Source organism: Rissa tridactyla, chromosome 7 (genome assembly GCF_028500815.1).
Source record: "Rissa tridactyla isolate bRisTri1 chromosome 7, bRisTri1.patW.cur.20221130, whole genome shotgun sequence".
Taxonomy (NCBI): Eukaryota; Metazoa; Chordata; class Aves; order Charadriiformes; family Laridae; genus Rissa; species Rissa tridactyla.
Window position 1 is genome coordinate 2725991 of NC_071472.1, and position 11875 is coordinate 2737865.

An 11875-nucleotide genomic window follows, 5' to 3' on the forward strand; every position below is an offset into this window, starting at 1 on the left:
TACATGGGGAAGAGAGCACAGCCCTGATTTTCTCAACCCCAGAAGGGCAGCCTACTTAACCACTCATTTTCAATCCTTGAAGACCAGCATGAATACCACCATTGTTGCACACATATCAGTGCCCAACGCTAGGGTTACACTACTTTTGGAAATAAGTAGCCTTTGCATCGCCCCTCCTAACAAGTATTATGTTGGGTTTTTTAAAAAGGCGTAACGACACACGAAACAAACGCTAGAAAATTAACGCCGCGTTACTTTAGCTTATATTCAAGATCAAAAAATATGAATTTTGACTGGCTAGCAAACAAGTAAAATGCTATCTCTTTCCTCCGCACAAACAAAATAGGCCAGCCTTCCATTTGCACTATCTCCTTGCATTTATCAAGTTTAAACTAACAATGGGAATACTGAAGGAATCCAGCGAGGAAACACAGAGCTATTGAGCTGCTACGGCCTATCGAGGATCCTATCAATCTTAATGTCTAATGCCACATTCTTCCTCGCTTAGATTTCAAGGGATACGAGAAAGAGTCGAGCAAATTTTATGTAATTGCTGTGCACTTAAGAGCTTCAGAGGAGGCTGCATTTCACATGTAGTTACTTTACAAGGCTGACAGTCACCTGCATCCGCCTTATCTCACCATCAGGACACTCTCAATGCTTCCGTATCAGCCATGCAGAATTATTTGACCTTCAGTTATAATAATCCAGACAAGATAAAAAGAAGAAAAAAAAATAAAAATAGGAGTGCACAGAGAGATCCTTACCAGCACACCTGACTGGGTCTTTAGGCGAAACTCACGTAACTGCGTTACGGCTGGTGACAACCAGCTCATCAGGGGGAGGAGTACGAAAACTAGCAAAGCCGCTTTTCACGTGAGACAAATTACTCAGTCTTTATTTGCACCGAGAAATGCATGTTCATGCTAGTTCTCCCTGTTTGAATTCAGCCAGGATTAGTCATATGATTAAAACACTCAAAAATCTGTTCCTTAATGCATTTCTGGCAGCTTTAGTGATAAAACCACAGGGATTTATTAGCAATAGAAATTATGATGACTTTTATTCTCCACGGATAGTATTTTTTTGAAGCGTGCTTACTGACTTGCAGCTTATTGACCAGCCTGAAAATTTGGCTTTGGTATTTTCGGCCAAGGCTTTTCAAGATATTGTAAAATTCCTTAGGGATACAGGTGGTTTTCAGAACGCTGCCAAATAGCCACTTTAAAACCTGACCCCGAGGAGCCTGTCTTTTACTGAAAGCGAGAAGAACTTCAGCCACCGCCTCCCTTCCCTTGTGTGGAAAGGACACTTTGGTACTTTGGCGTCCCAGAAGTTGAATTTTTACCACCATGGGTCGCTTGCACGGTGACACCAAGCTGGCTGGGATGACACGCGTGCCCAGCTAATTAGGCAGCCTGGAAAGGATTCTCTCCACGCTGCTTTCGGTGGTCAAAAACTCAGGTCAAGGTTGTTTACACAATTAAACGTTAAAGCCTTCAGCAGGCTAGGTGCTTTCTAATATATCCTCGTAACACCTCTGAGACACACGAATTGTGTCCTTTACAGAAGAGCAAAGACAGAAAAAAAATTACATAGTGCAATTGTGGAAAAAAAAAAAAATTCTAATTACCCGAGCATTCAAACCACCTGGTTCTGTGTTTGGTTCTATGCTTTATGATGGGCAAACCTTTCTTGGTGCTTCTTCATTAGCCGTGGCCAGAGGTCTAATTACTAGTTAATCCTGGGGAGTATCAGGGGTTTAAACAGCTGCTGAAGGAGCTCTGGAGGGTATCGGTGGAAGACAAGGGTATATACACCCAGTGCTAGTGCACATATATTGTGTAATCTGGCTAAAAGTGACCAATAAATAACTAATTAGGTCTCATAAAAGTCAGTGGCACAAAAATGATACTATGACTCGCACTTTGGAGAAACAAATGGGACACAAAGATTAATGTTATTTGAATGAGACCACCCACAGATGTATTCTGCAGGGGTGCTTCTTGGTTAAAAAGGAGAATAAAACAAAAATGGAATTTTTTCTACAAAGGGATTTTCCTGCACAACACTCATCTATAGCTTATTTTCTGGAGAAGGTTTGGTTTTGTACAGATGGATGCTTTTACTTCACTTTGCAACTGACAGGGAAACCTGAGCATTTCTAGCCTAAGGCCCCACATAAATTCTTCCTTCCTTGATAGATGTTTACCTCCAGCTTTTGGACAGGAAAAAAAATTGAATAAAGTCCATGTGTCCCATGCTCCTTGTTGTCATATATGGCCCGCGATGTAGAGGCCATAGAAACAGTGCCCACAGAGCCTAAAGCTGACATCCAACAAAGATTTCTGTTGGGTTTCAATTAAAGTTCAAGCAGACAGGGGCTACAGGTTTCCCCAAGGTTCATCATAAAGAAAAAAAAAGAAATATATAAAAAATAGGAATAATCAACCAATACCTGTAAACGAGGCAGAGAAGTGAAGAGCAATGATTCTGCCTCCGTATGCCAGCTCTGGACCCCTCTATCCGAGACAAGCACGGGATGCTGAATGGGTACCACGGCTTGATTCCGCCATCGCTGGCTGCCCCGAGCCACAGGCAGCGTGTGGGCAGGAGACGGCACGCAGCTCGTCTGCAACAAGGCAACGAGACGTGGCAGACAGGTCAGATCAACAAAAGAGATATTCCGACCGGTATTTCGGTCAGCAGCAGTCTGGCTATTAACGGAAGCTTCTTCTGCGAAGAAAGACTAATAACATGTCTCAAAAACTCCTAAGGCAGTTTGCGCCCAAGTAAAAAGACTCTGCCCTCAGCTGTCGAAAAGGGAGATGTTACGGGGGAAATGTTAGATACGTCCTTTCAACGCACACAGAGCCTTTGGTCTGAGCACACAATTACTCTATAAAGATTAACATATAATAATTATTAAGTGAATCAAGTAGGATCTAAATGCCTTCAGCAAGATTGAAACTCAAAGGGAGCGTGTTCTTGATGGTCAGTAAGGCCAACCAGGTTTTGCCCCCCAAATGCAGGCAGAACGAAGCAGGGGTGTGGGGAAGAGCCTTTATCCCCACTTTGCAGACGGAAAGGAGACAAGCGCTAGCTGAAGTCACGTAAGGAACAAAGGAACACGTGCAGGCATTTCTCACATCCCAGCACTGTGCCCAGTCACGAGCCTTCTGCATCCCCATCAAAAAAAGCCGAGGAGCACATGAGTCTAATAGGGACCACAAAAACACTTTGTACTTTTGTTTTCTGGGACTGATTGGTAACTAATTTAGCTAACCTAAACATACCAGAATCTTTTCATCTCAGTTATAAAGCCTGAAAACATTAGCATATTAGCTTATGAATCCATCGAGCGCTTGAATCCATCAGATTATTCTTTTATCCGTATCACTAACATCGTCCTCCCTGATCTTTTTTCAAAAATAAAATAAATAAAAAACCCAACCCACTGTAATTCAGTCACTATTACTATCTCCAAAATTATCTACCTGTGCTGGATTCATACCAGAGAGATTTACAGGACTTAATGGCAGCAAGGGTTGGAGGTCAGTTAAGGAAGCTCTGAAATTACTTGCCTTAGGATAGCAAATTCCACAGCAGACGCAGCAAAGCACGGGCGTAATGACTGCCTTGAATGCGCCGATGACAGATGGAAAAAAGTCCTGTTACACGTGCAGTGCCAATGTCCTTGCATACGGCACAATTTTCCTTTTCATAACTTTCCTCCTTGAACCGAGGCGTCTCAAGCAGCGCCGCGAACAACTGCACCCTCCGTTCATCCCAGTTAAACGCACAGCGCCAGCGCGACCACGACGTACAAGCTCATACCTCAACACAAGTGTTATCTCCCCGCCTGAGCCAAGAAGGTTTTAGGTTTCAAATCAAATGTACACCCTGCAGTTATACGATGAATTGCTGAGCTACCGCACTTGCGGTAACCAAGATCGCTCTTTCATCCTTCTCCACACAGAAGATTTCCGTAAGTCAAGTTTACTCACGCTGCTACTGCTCTTTGCCTTCCCTTCCCCACATTAACTCTCACATCTCTTCGTAACTGACTTTTCAAGAGAGCGCGGCTCCCCCCTCCACCATGGGGTCGGCAGCTGCCATCTCACCACGCTTCCTTGCTACCGCTCTCCTAATCCACGTACTCCAGCAGGACTTCCCTTTTTCTCCACACTTACTTGAGCTTATTTTTCAGCGAGGAGGTAGTGAAACAAAGCTCCCCAGTGAAAAGATCTCACCAGGTCTTCTGATGATCCAGGATATGATCAGGCTCCAGGTGATACTTACTCAACACTTAACTTGATGATGCTCCACAGAGTACTGACCTCCCCAACATTGTGCTCCCCTCATCCTACTTATCTCCTCACTGTGACCTTTGTGGCCATTTTTGTACCAACGAATATAGAGAAGGACAAGGGGAAGTGGCTGAATGTTGACTTGCTTGGTTTTTTGAAAAGCAATAACACATTAGATCTGAGGCAGAAATTGTTTGCTGTGAGGGCGGTGAGCCCCTGGCCCAGGTTGCCCAGAGAAGCTGTGGCTGCCCCATCCCTGGAGGGGTTCAAGGCCAGGTTGGACGGGGCTTGGAGCAACCTGGGTTGGTGGGAGGTGTCCCTGCCCAGGGCAGGGGGTGGCACTGGATGGTCTTCAAGGTCCCTTCCGACCCAAACCATTCTGTGATTCCATGATTTCCTGTAGAACCACACAGCCTCCTTATATTTCCAACCTACACAAGAAGCTGCAGAGTATTTTAAAGATAGCTTTCTACACATTTAATAATCTCACATTGAGCCTTTTTGGAAGCATCTGTTATAAAACAGCTAGCACAATAAATTGTTGTGTCCTCTTTAATTTGCCCTTGGCTTTTATAAGCAAAAAGATTAAGCTTTTCAACAGAACCGCATTCTCAGTAGCTTTCCTTTGCCCACAGCCAACTACAACTTCTTAAGGAGGGAAAAGGAGAAGAATGGATTTCCACTGAAACCAGTGGAATGAATCAGGAGCTCCCTAGGATGGGACCAGGAGAAAGATAAAGAGGACAAATAAAGGAAATGAAAAGCCCACTTCTTAAGCAGTGCAGACAGAGACTCTCTCACTCAATAAAGAGGGGGGCAAAAAAAAAAAGATAGATAATAATCTCTTTCAGAAACTTAAATAGCTGAAGAAGAGCTAAAAGATTTTATCCAGAGTTTAAAAGGCGACATGTATAAAGGAATACATAAAGGCACGCTATCTTAGCAGGCAGAGCTGCCCAGTATCACTTCTACATCCTCTGACACCTGAGGACCCAGAACCACCCTAAAATCTTCGCCAGTGACGTCTTCCAGTGCGCAGGGGGGATCTGAGAGGATCACCACGACCACGCTCCGAAACACCCAGATGTGTACAACAGAAACACTCCTGCTGTACGCGGCCTGTAGGACACGGTGTGATGGAGCACACCTTATTTAATTGTAAGAGCAAGGAGACCGCAGAAAGGCAACTTGTGAAGAGGGAGGGTAGATCACAGCTGAGGGAGAACACCTCTGTTTTCATGCAGAATCCTTAATGAATTCCCGTGACCAGACCTCATTTTACAGCTAATCCAAAGAACATCTTGAAACCATCAGTTTCTGTCCCACAAAAGGGAACACAAACTGCTTGAAAAAAGGTGCTAAGTGAAGGGGGAGGTGCATTTTTTAACCTTTTTTCTGACCTGCACATAACTTAAAAGTTTCCTAAAAGGGAGACAACCTTTGGGTCTAATTTGAACCAACCAAAAATAACTCTTTTAACGGAGAGCAGGGAAGGGAAGATTGTCTGTCAGTGGATCCCTTAGAGAATCCACAGGCCTCTCAAGTTTTAGTTTACAGCCATAGGCTGAGACCAATCTTCGATCCAAAGAAGGTTGATCCAACATTTTTCTGGAGATTCTTTTAATTTCCTATCTGGCCTCAAAGAAATTTAATAGATTCGTATTAGGGAAAATTACTATAAGAGAAGAGAACATTTGAATTAAAAAAAAATAAAGCCCATGAAATGAAATTACAAAGGTCATTGATCATGACGTTTCATACGAACTCAAAACTTTTCAGGAATGTTCGGAGTTTAGAAGGAACTTTACCAAGCAGCGACCCCAGGAGCTTTCACTAGTCTTCCTAAGTTCAAATAAAGAAACTTAAAACACAGCTCCTGGCAGACACAGGCATAAAAACCTGATGGTCTGATTTATACACAAGCCATACTAGTAATAAAATTTTTAAATCCCTTAATATTTTGCATTTGCTTAAAATCAGGGGAATAAAGGATACTTAAACATATGTTAAGACAACGTAAATCAATCAACGGTGTAGAGTTGCCAAATGTTTCAAAGTGCGCGTGTCTACACATGCATATTTTTAAATCATGCCAGGCGCGGAGCGGGCAACAGCCCAAAGCCTCGGCCGGTCCTCAGCTGCCTTTATGCTCATTTCGATTGGGCTTTTAAAATTTAATTTAAAGGGGAGCAAAATTTCAGCTGCTGAAAATCCTGCGAATCAGAGGCGTACAAATGTGATTTAGAGCCTTCAGTCATTAGTAACTATTAACAGTATATGCGAAGAAAAGCAGAACGACTGCATGTCAAGACTAAGTCTGGGGTTTCTTGACACGTCTTATGTGTGTAAATGGAATATTTATTTATAGCTGCAATAACAGAAAAAGCTAGTTCTGGAAATAATTCACAAACAGAAAGGAACAAATCGACAGCCAAATGTCATTCAACCGAACCCCCTAGCACTGCTGATTTTTGACAGTTAGGGCAGAAGCTGTATTAGATTGATATTACTTTAAAAAAGAGAAACTTTTAAACTTGGATTAGTCAAAGCATTTTCTGAGCGAAGAGAAGAAGTTGCAGAGAGATGGAGATTTTTCTCCCTGATGGATGAAGCCCGTTTGCGGTGCAGGGACACCAAAGGCAGGGTATTTCTGGGATCTCAGAAGACAATGCTCACAGCAATCCCAGCCGTACACAGGCATCAACCACAAACACCGTTCTGACATTAAAATTCCCCAAGTGACTATATGCACGCTGTCCGAGCCAATTAAACGAACAAGCACAATTATCAGCAAAAGCAAGAAAATGAACTGTAACAGAGACTTGCGCGCTCTGCTGCAGTTACTTACTGCAAGACAGGTTCTATACTAAGTTTCATATGCAGAGTCCCCTGAAAAGTTCCATAATCAGTTATTCACCAGATTCCTACAATCCGGTGAGTCTAATTACTCTTAGTCATACTAACTCTTCAAACATGGAGTGAAAGTAGTATTAAAATCACCTTAAATTCATAAACACTGGTTAATTCCATTTAGGTACCATCCAACCATTACAACATAGCACAAAAGAGTCTGTATATAACATGCACAAATATTAGTCTGGTATAGAATATTATGTAAAATTGAAAAATTTTAGTGATATAAGATAGCCTAACCAAAATATCTGTACATCTAAAGCAGAATAAGGTAGAAATCATCTTTTTTTTTTAATGATTTCTATTAAAATTATCTGCACTAATGCATTCCAACAGATCATTTGGACTTGAAACTCATTTTCAAATAGAGAATGATTATTAATAAAAATGTTCAGTGTTCTCTTGTTTCACAGCAGAACAGACAGATTTCTCACCAAGCCTGTCGTGCTGTTCTCTAGGTGCCCGGTAAGACCAGAGTCTGAGGGGTTGTTCTAGCACGAAAAACCAAGATATGAGGTTGTAAAACCCACAAAGAGTTTAACCTGTAAATAACACTCTATGACGGGAATGATTTAAACGTAAACGCTTCCCTGTGTCAGCCACAGTAATAACAAACTGCCCGATAGAATGGTAAGTCACTGTAGCCCTTCACAATTGCCCTAAAAAGATAAGTATTCACCCAGACTTTCTTCCTTTAACACCTGAAGTTGAGAACGACAAGATGTTCCCCAACGCAGTAAGCCATCAAGGACCATGTACGTGGGAAGAGGCCTCTGGAGTTGATCCAGCCCAGCCCCTGGCTCAGAACAGGGCCAGAGCGCAAGGGAAGGGCATATTCCCAAAAACTTTCTTCCTGTAAAGACAACGGTTTCTTAATCTGGTTGAGACTCAGCAGATTAGGTCAGTGGGTGACATGATTATTTATGGAAAGTGGAAAAGGTAGAGAGTCAACGGCATCACGTCGACGGTACCTCCAATGTGACGATCTGCAGCCAATACCTTGCTCACCTTCGAGATCAGATCTGCTAGCTTTGGCAGCCCGTGTTTAACCAAAAGCCAAGGTAAATATATCGGAGAACTTCTGAATCACGTGGGGCGGAGGGGGAGGGAAGGGAGGGGCATTTTATTTAAACATGCCTTATTGTGTATTTTCAGCTTGAATGCACACAGTCGCAGTTTCAGAGGCGGCGGTTAGAAGCAAACTAGCAATCAGCTGAATGAAACACTGAAGGAAAACAAAAATTAGTTGACTAAACCCTGAAACTTGCCTGCAAAAGCACAAATTAGTTTAGCCATGGGATTATAACAACATAACATTCCTTTGAACAAACGTTACTTGTAGTTCTAAACAATCTAGTAAAACAAATCCTGTAAGGAGGGAAGTACAAAGACTAGAGAAGGATACTTTGGTTTTAAAAAAGTAACAGTCATTATCAGCTCCTGATATCCTGATGTGGTTTTCCAAAATCTCACTTTTTCCAATTCAATCTATTCCTTCTATTTACTCCAGTGTAAAGTAGCAGAAAATTTCCTCGCAGGGAGCAAGAGGTGATATTTTCTAAAGACAAGCTGGTAAACAATCGTGAGCAATGACACAATAGAAATGCTCATCAGTAAAATATGGTTTCTGTGAGAAAGATAATTTTTTTTTTTTCTTTTTAACCAAATTTGAACAAGTGCCATCAGACACACAAGAACCAGGCAGGGCAACTGCCCTCTCGAACCAAATGGTGATGCTCATGCGACTGGGTGTTATGTATTTACGTATGCATTATCCTGGCAATTCAGGCAGTAAAAGTCCTAAGGCATCAAATTAAGTTGTCCCTAAACTCTTACCTGACAACTTCAAAAGGTATAAAGTGATTCACAGACCTAGAGCTGGCTTTCTTTATGTAAAATATAATATTAATTATGGAGGAGTTAGCATAACTTTCATTTCCTACTTCAGTATCTTATCTAGAAATAATAAGAAAGAGATACATTAGAAATATATTAGAATCTTTTGCATACCTAGATTTAATTTTTTTAAAAAGCAGTTTTATTCTCCCCACTACTTCTTGCCCCTGACAAATCCCAACACCATTGAACAAGATGGAAGTGAACCAAGAACAGCACCAAGCTTTGCAACAATTTCTCTAATCTCTTCCAGTTCAGGTCCCATATTCCCCTCTAAGGCAAAATAATTTACTTTCCAAAAAAAACCCAAAAAAACCAAAACTGAACTCCCAAAAACCCCAAACCCAAAATCAAACTAACCAACCAAACAAAAAAAAAACCCCACCTCCAAAAAAACCCCCAAAAAACCCAAACCATCAAAAAACCCACCTATGTTCTCTTCTGACCCAAGAACAAAGAGAAAAAAAATTAATTCCAGGAATTCCTTCTTACTGACAACTTCCATGGGCTGCTTTCCAGACTAGAGGAATGATGTCCCAGTTTGGGGAGTTCTGCGGGCAAAACTCATTAATATAATGTTCTCCATGAGACGTTTTTAAAAAGTTTGATTTACTGCCAATACGAGCTGACTAACTATGCATGACAACTGCCCTCGCAGACTAAATGAAAGCATTTGCGCTCGCACAGTTCTTAATCAATTGCGGTAATTAACTTTCTACTTTCAAATATTCAAGACTGAACTCTGCCGCTGCTCCCTGGACAACACCTTCCCGGGTTCTGCCAAAGGCACGTTTCCTGTTTACTGGAAGTTTACTGGCATTCATGAAAGAAAAAAAATGCATAGTTGCAAGAATACTTCCATATTCTCTGCATTGCCGAGTTTGGTAAAGCAAAATATTATGGATATTATCGCTCTTCATCGGGAGATATAATAGGCAAAGCGAGTGAATAGGCATTATTTGAGGGTTTTTTTAAACACTAAATACGTGAAACGTACAGTAGATTCGGCAATAGAAGAAAGGCATCAGATATTTAATATTGGAGGCAAGCACTTTCACAGTGTTTGCCCTTTACACAGCAAACGACACTATTTTCATTTCTAAATTTTAAGCACCTGCACATCTTTGGATCCTTGAGCTTAAATCATCTCACCATTCGACAGGCACCCCAAAGCCTTACTTTGAAAATCCATTTCATGCAACTTCAGTGGCAGAGAAGTTCGGGAAGAGCAAAGGCACTTTGAGAGGCCCCAGACCCAAGGGGAGCCTGGAGGATACGCACCGTCCCTCCCACGGGGCCCTCGGGACCGGCTACTCCAGCCAGCACCTGCCTTCACGGGGGGGTTACTGGAAGACGGTGAAAAGCAAGAGGAGAGAGTAACCACATTCTCCTGATCTTCATCATTTCTATGCAGTTATTTTTATGCCGTAAGAAGGAAAGTACTTTTAAGAAAAGCATCAGCGGAGAACACTTGCATCACAGAATAACTGGGAGTCACTTCCAGTGAGGCTCCAAACTTGCCTACACAGGAGTTCATCATTAGTCACCGCTGATTAAGATCAGGTGGGGACACAACGCATTACTCCTGGAAGATTTACCTGTCTCCGGTAAAAGCACTACAGTAAACAAGATTACCACAAGATTATTTGGGTAGAGCTGCTGTGCTCGAGCCTGACAGCCTACCTGTACCAGCATTAATGTGCTAATGGAGACGAGTCCTGACAAACAGTACGCGTACACGGGGACGCGAGTAATGAGTACATCGCAGCAGTTTGTGTCACCGAGGTCTAACGGCACAAAGGATGCGCTGCGTGTGCTCTGGTAACACGCCTGTGACCTCACCGAGTTAAAAAATTACATACACAGCCATGGTTTAAAAGCTTCAGGCTAGCCTTTAACAATGACACATACATCTTTATGGAATAAGGATAACAGGGTCCTTCGCGGATCGGTCACAAATTAAAACTGAACAGCTTGGGATCGGCTGTTTTCATCCTTCATTTAGCGTGGGTGCATAGTGGGGAATCTATTAACAAGTTCTTTGAATCCTAGCCAAAACCAGACACGGGAAAGCCTAAGATCAGTAAGGAAGTGCCTTTTGTAACAAGTCTGCGGGATGGAGGCATGCGCAAGAGGTTATTTTTTTTTCCTTTTTCAGAGTAGGAGGAACATACTATGGAATCTGTGAAACTAAAACCATGAGGAAACACTACGACAATTTGTAAGACCTAAAAGATACATACTTTCTTCAAATGACACAAGACATATTTTCTATAAATTCAGTGAAAGTAATTGCAAGTGAATTTGTCGTTCACTTATTTTTCACCTTATTTAATATTCTGTTTATCCCACCTCCGCTCGCAGACTTATTTTCTACTTATTACAGTTCATTTTGCCCCAGCGTTCCCACTCCAGACCAGCACCGTATCACCCTGGTTACAGTGACACGGATCAAAGGGCAGAGATTAAAAAGACCCCAACAATAAATGCTACGACAGGGACAAATTAACACAAATGACCTGTGCAACGTGACCCTTAAACCCCTATAGAACACTGTCACCTTTCTTCTGGCATAAATCCATTCAAACATCAAACATCTACAGTTTTCCCTCCTTTAACAGCAGCTTCTTAATAGGGTACTGACAACAATGTTAAAAATGACCTTACCAAATCACCGTGAAATTTAAACTTTCTAAAATAATGAGTTATGACTGCTAAATGTATTCATGTATGTTCTCCAACCCTCTCCCCCAAAC

The 11875-nt window shown here is 42.0% G+C and overlaps 1 protein-coding gene across 1 annotated transcript in view; it reads right to left on the reverse strand.

Moving 5' to 3' along the window:
* The window catches only part of LYPD6 (LY6/PLAUR domain containing 6), a 59292-nt gene extending 51038 nt beyond the window's left edge, over nucleotides 1–8254 (reverse strand). Inside the window, exon 1 of the mRNA XM_054208531.1 lies at nucleotides 8232–8254. The gene's annotated coding sequence lies outside the window, so the exon portion shown is untranslated. The remainder of the gene's footprint in view (nucleotides 1–8231) is intronic.
* Between the last annotated feature and the right edge of the window lie 3621 nt (nucleotides 8255–11875).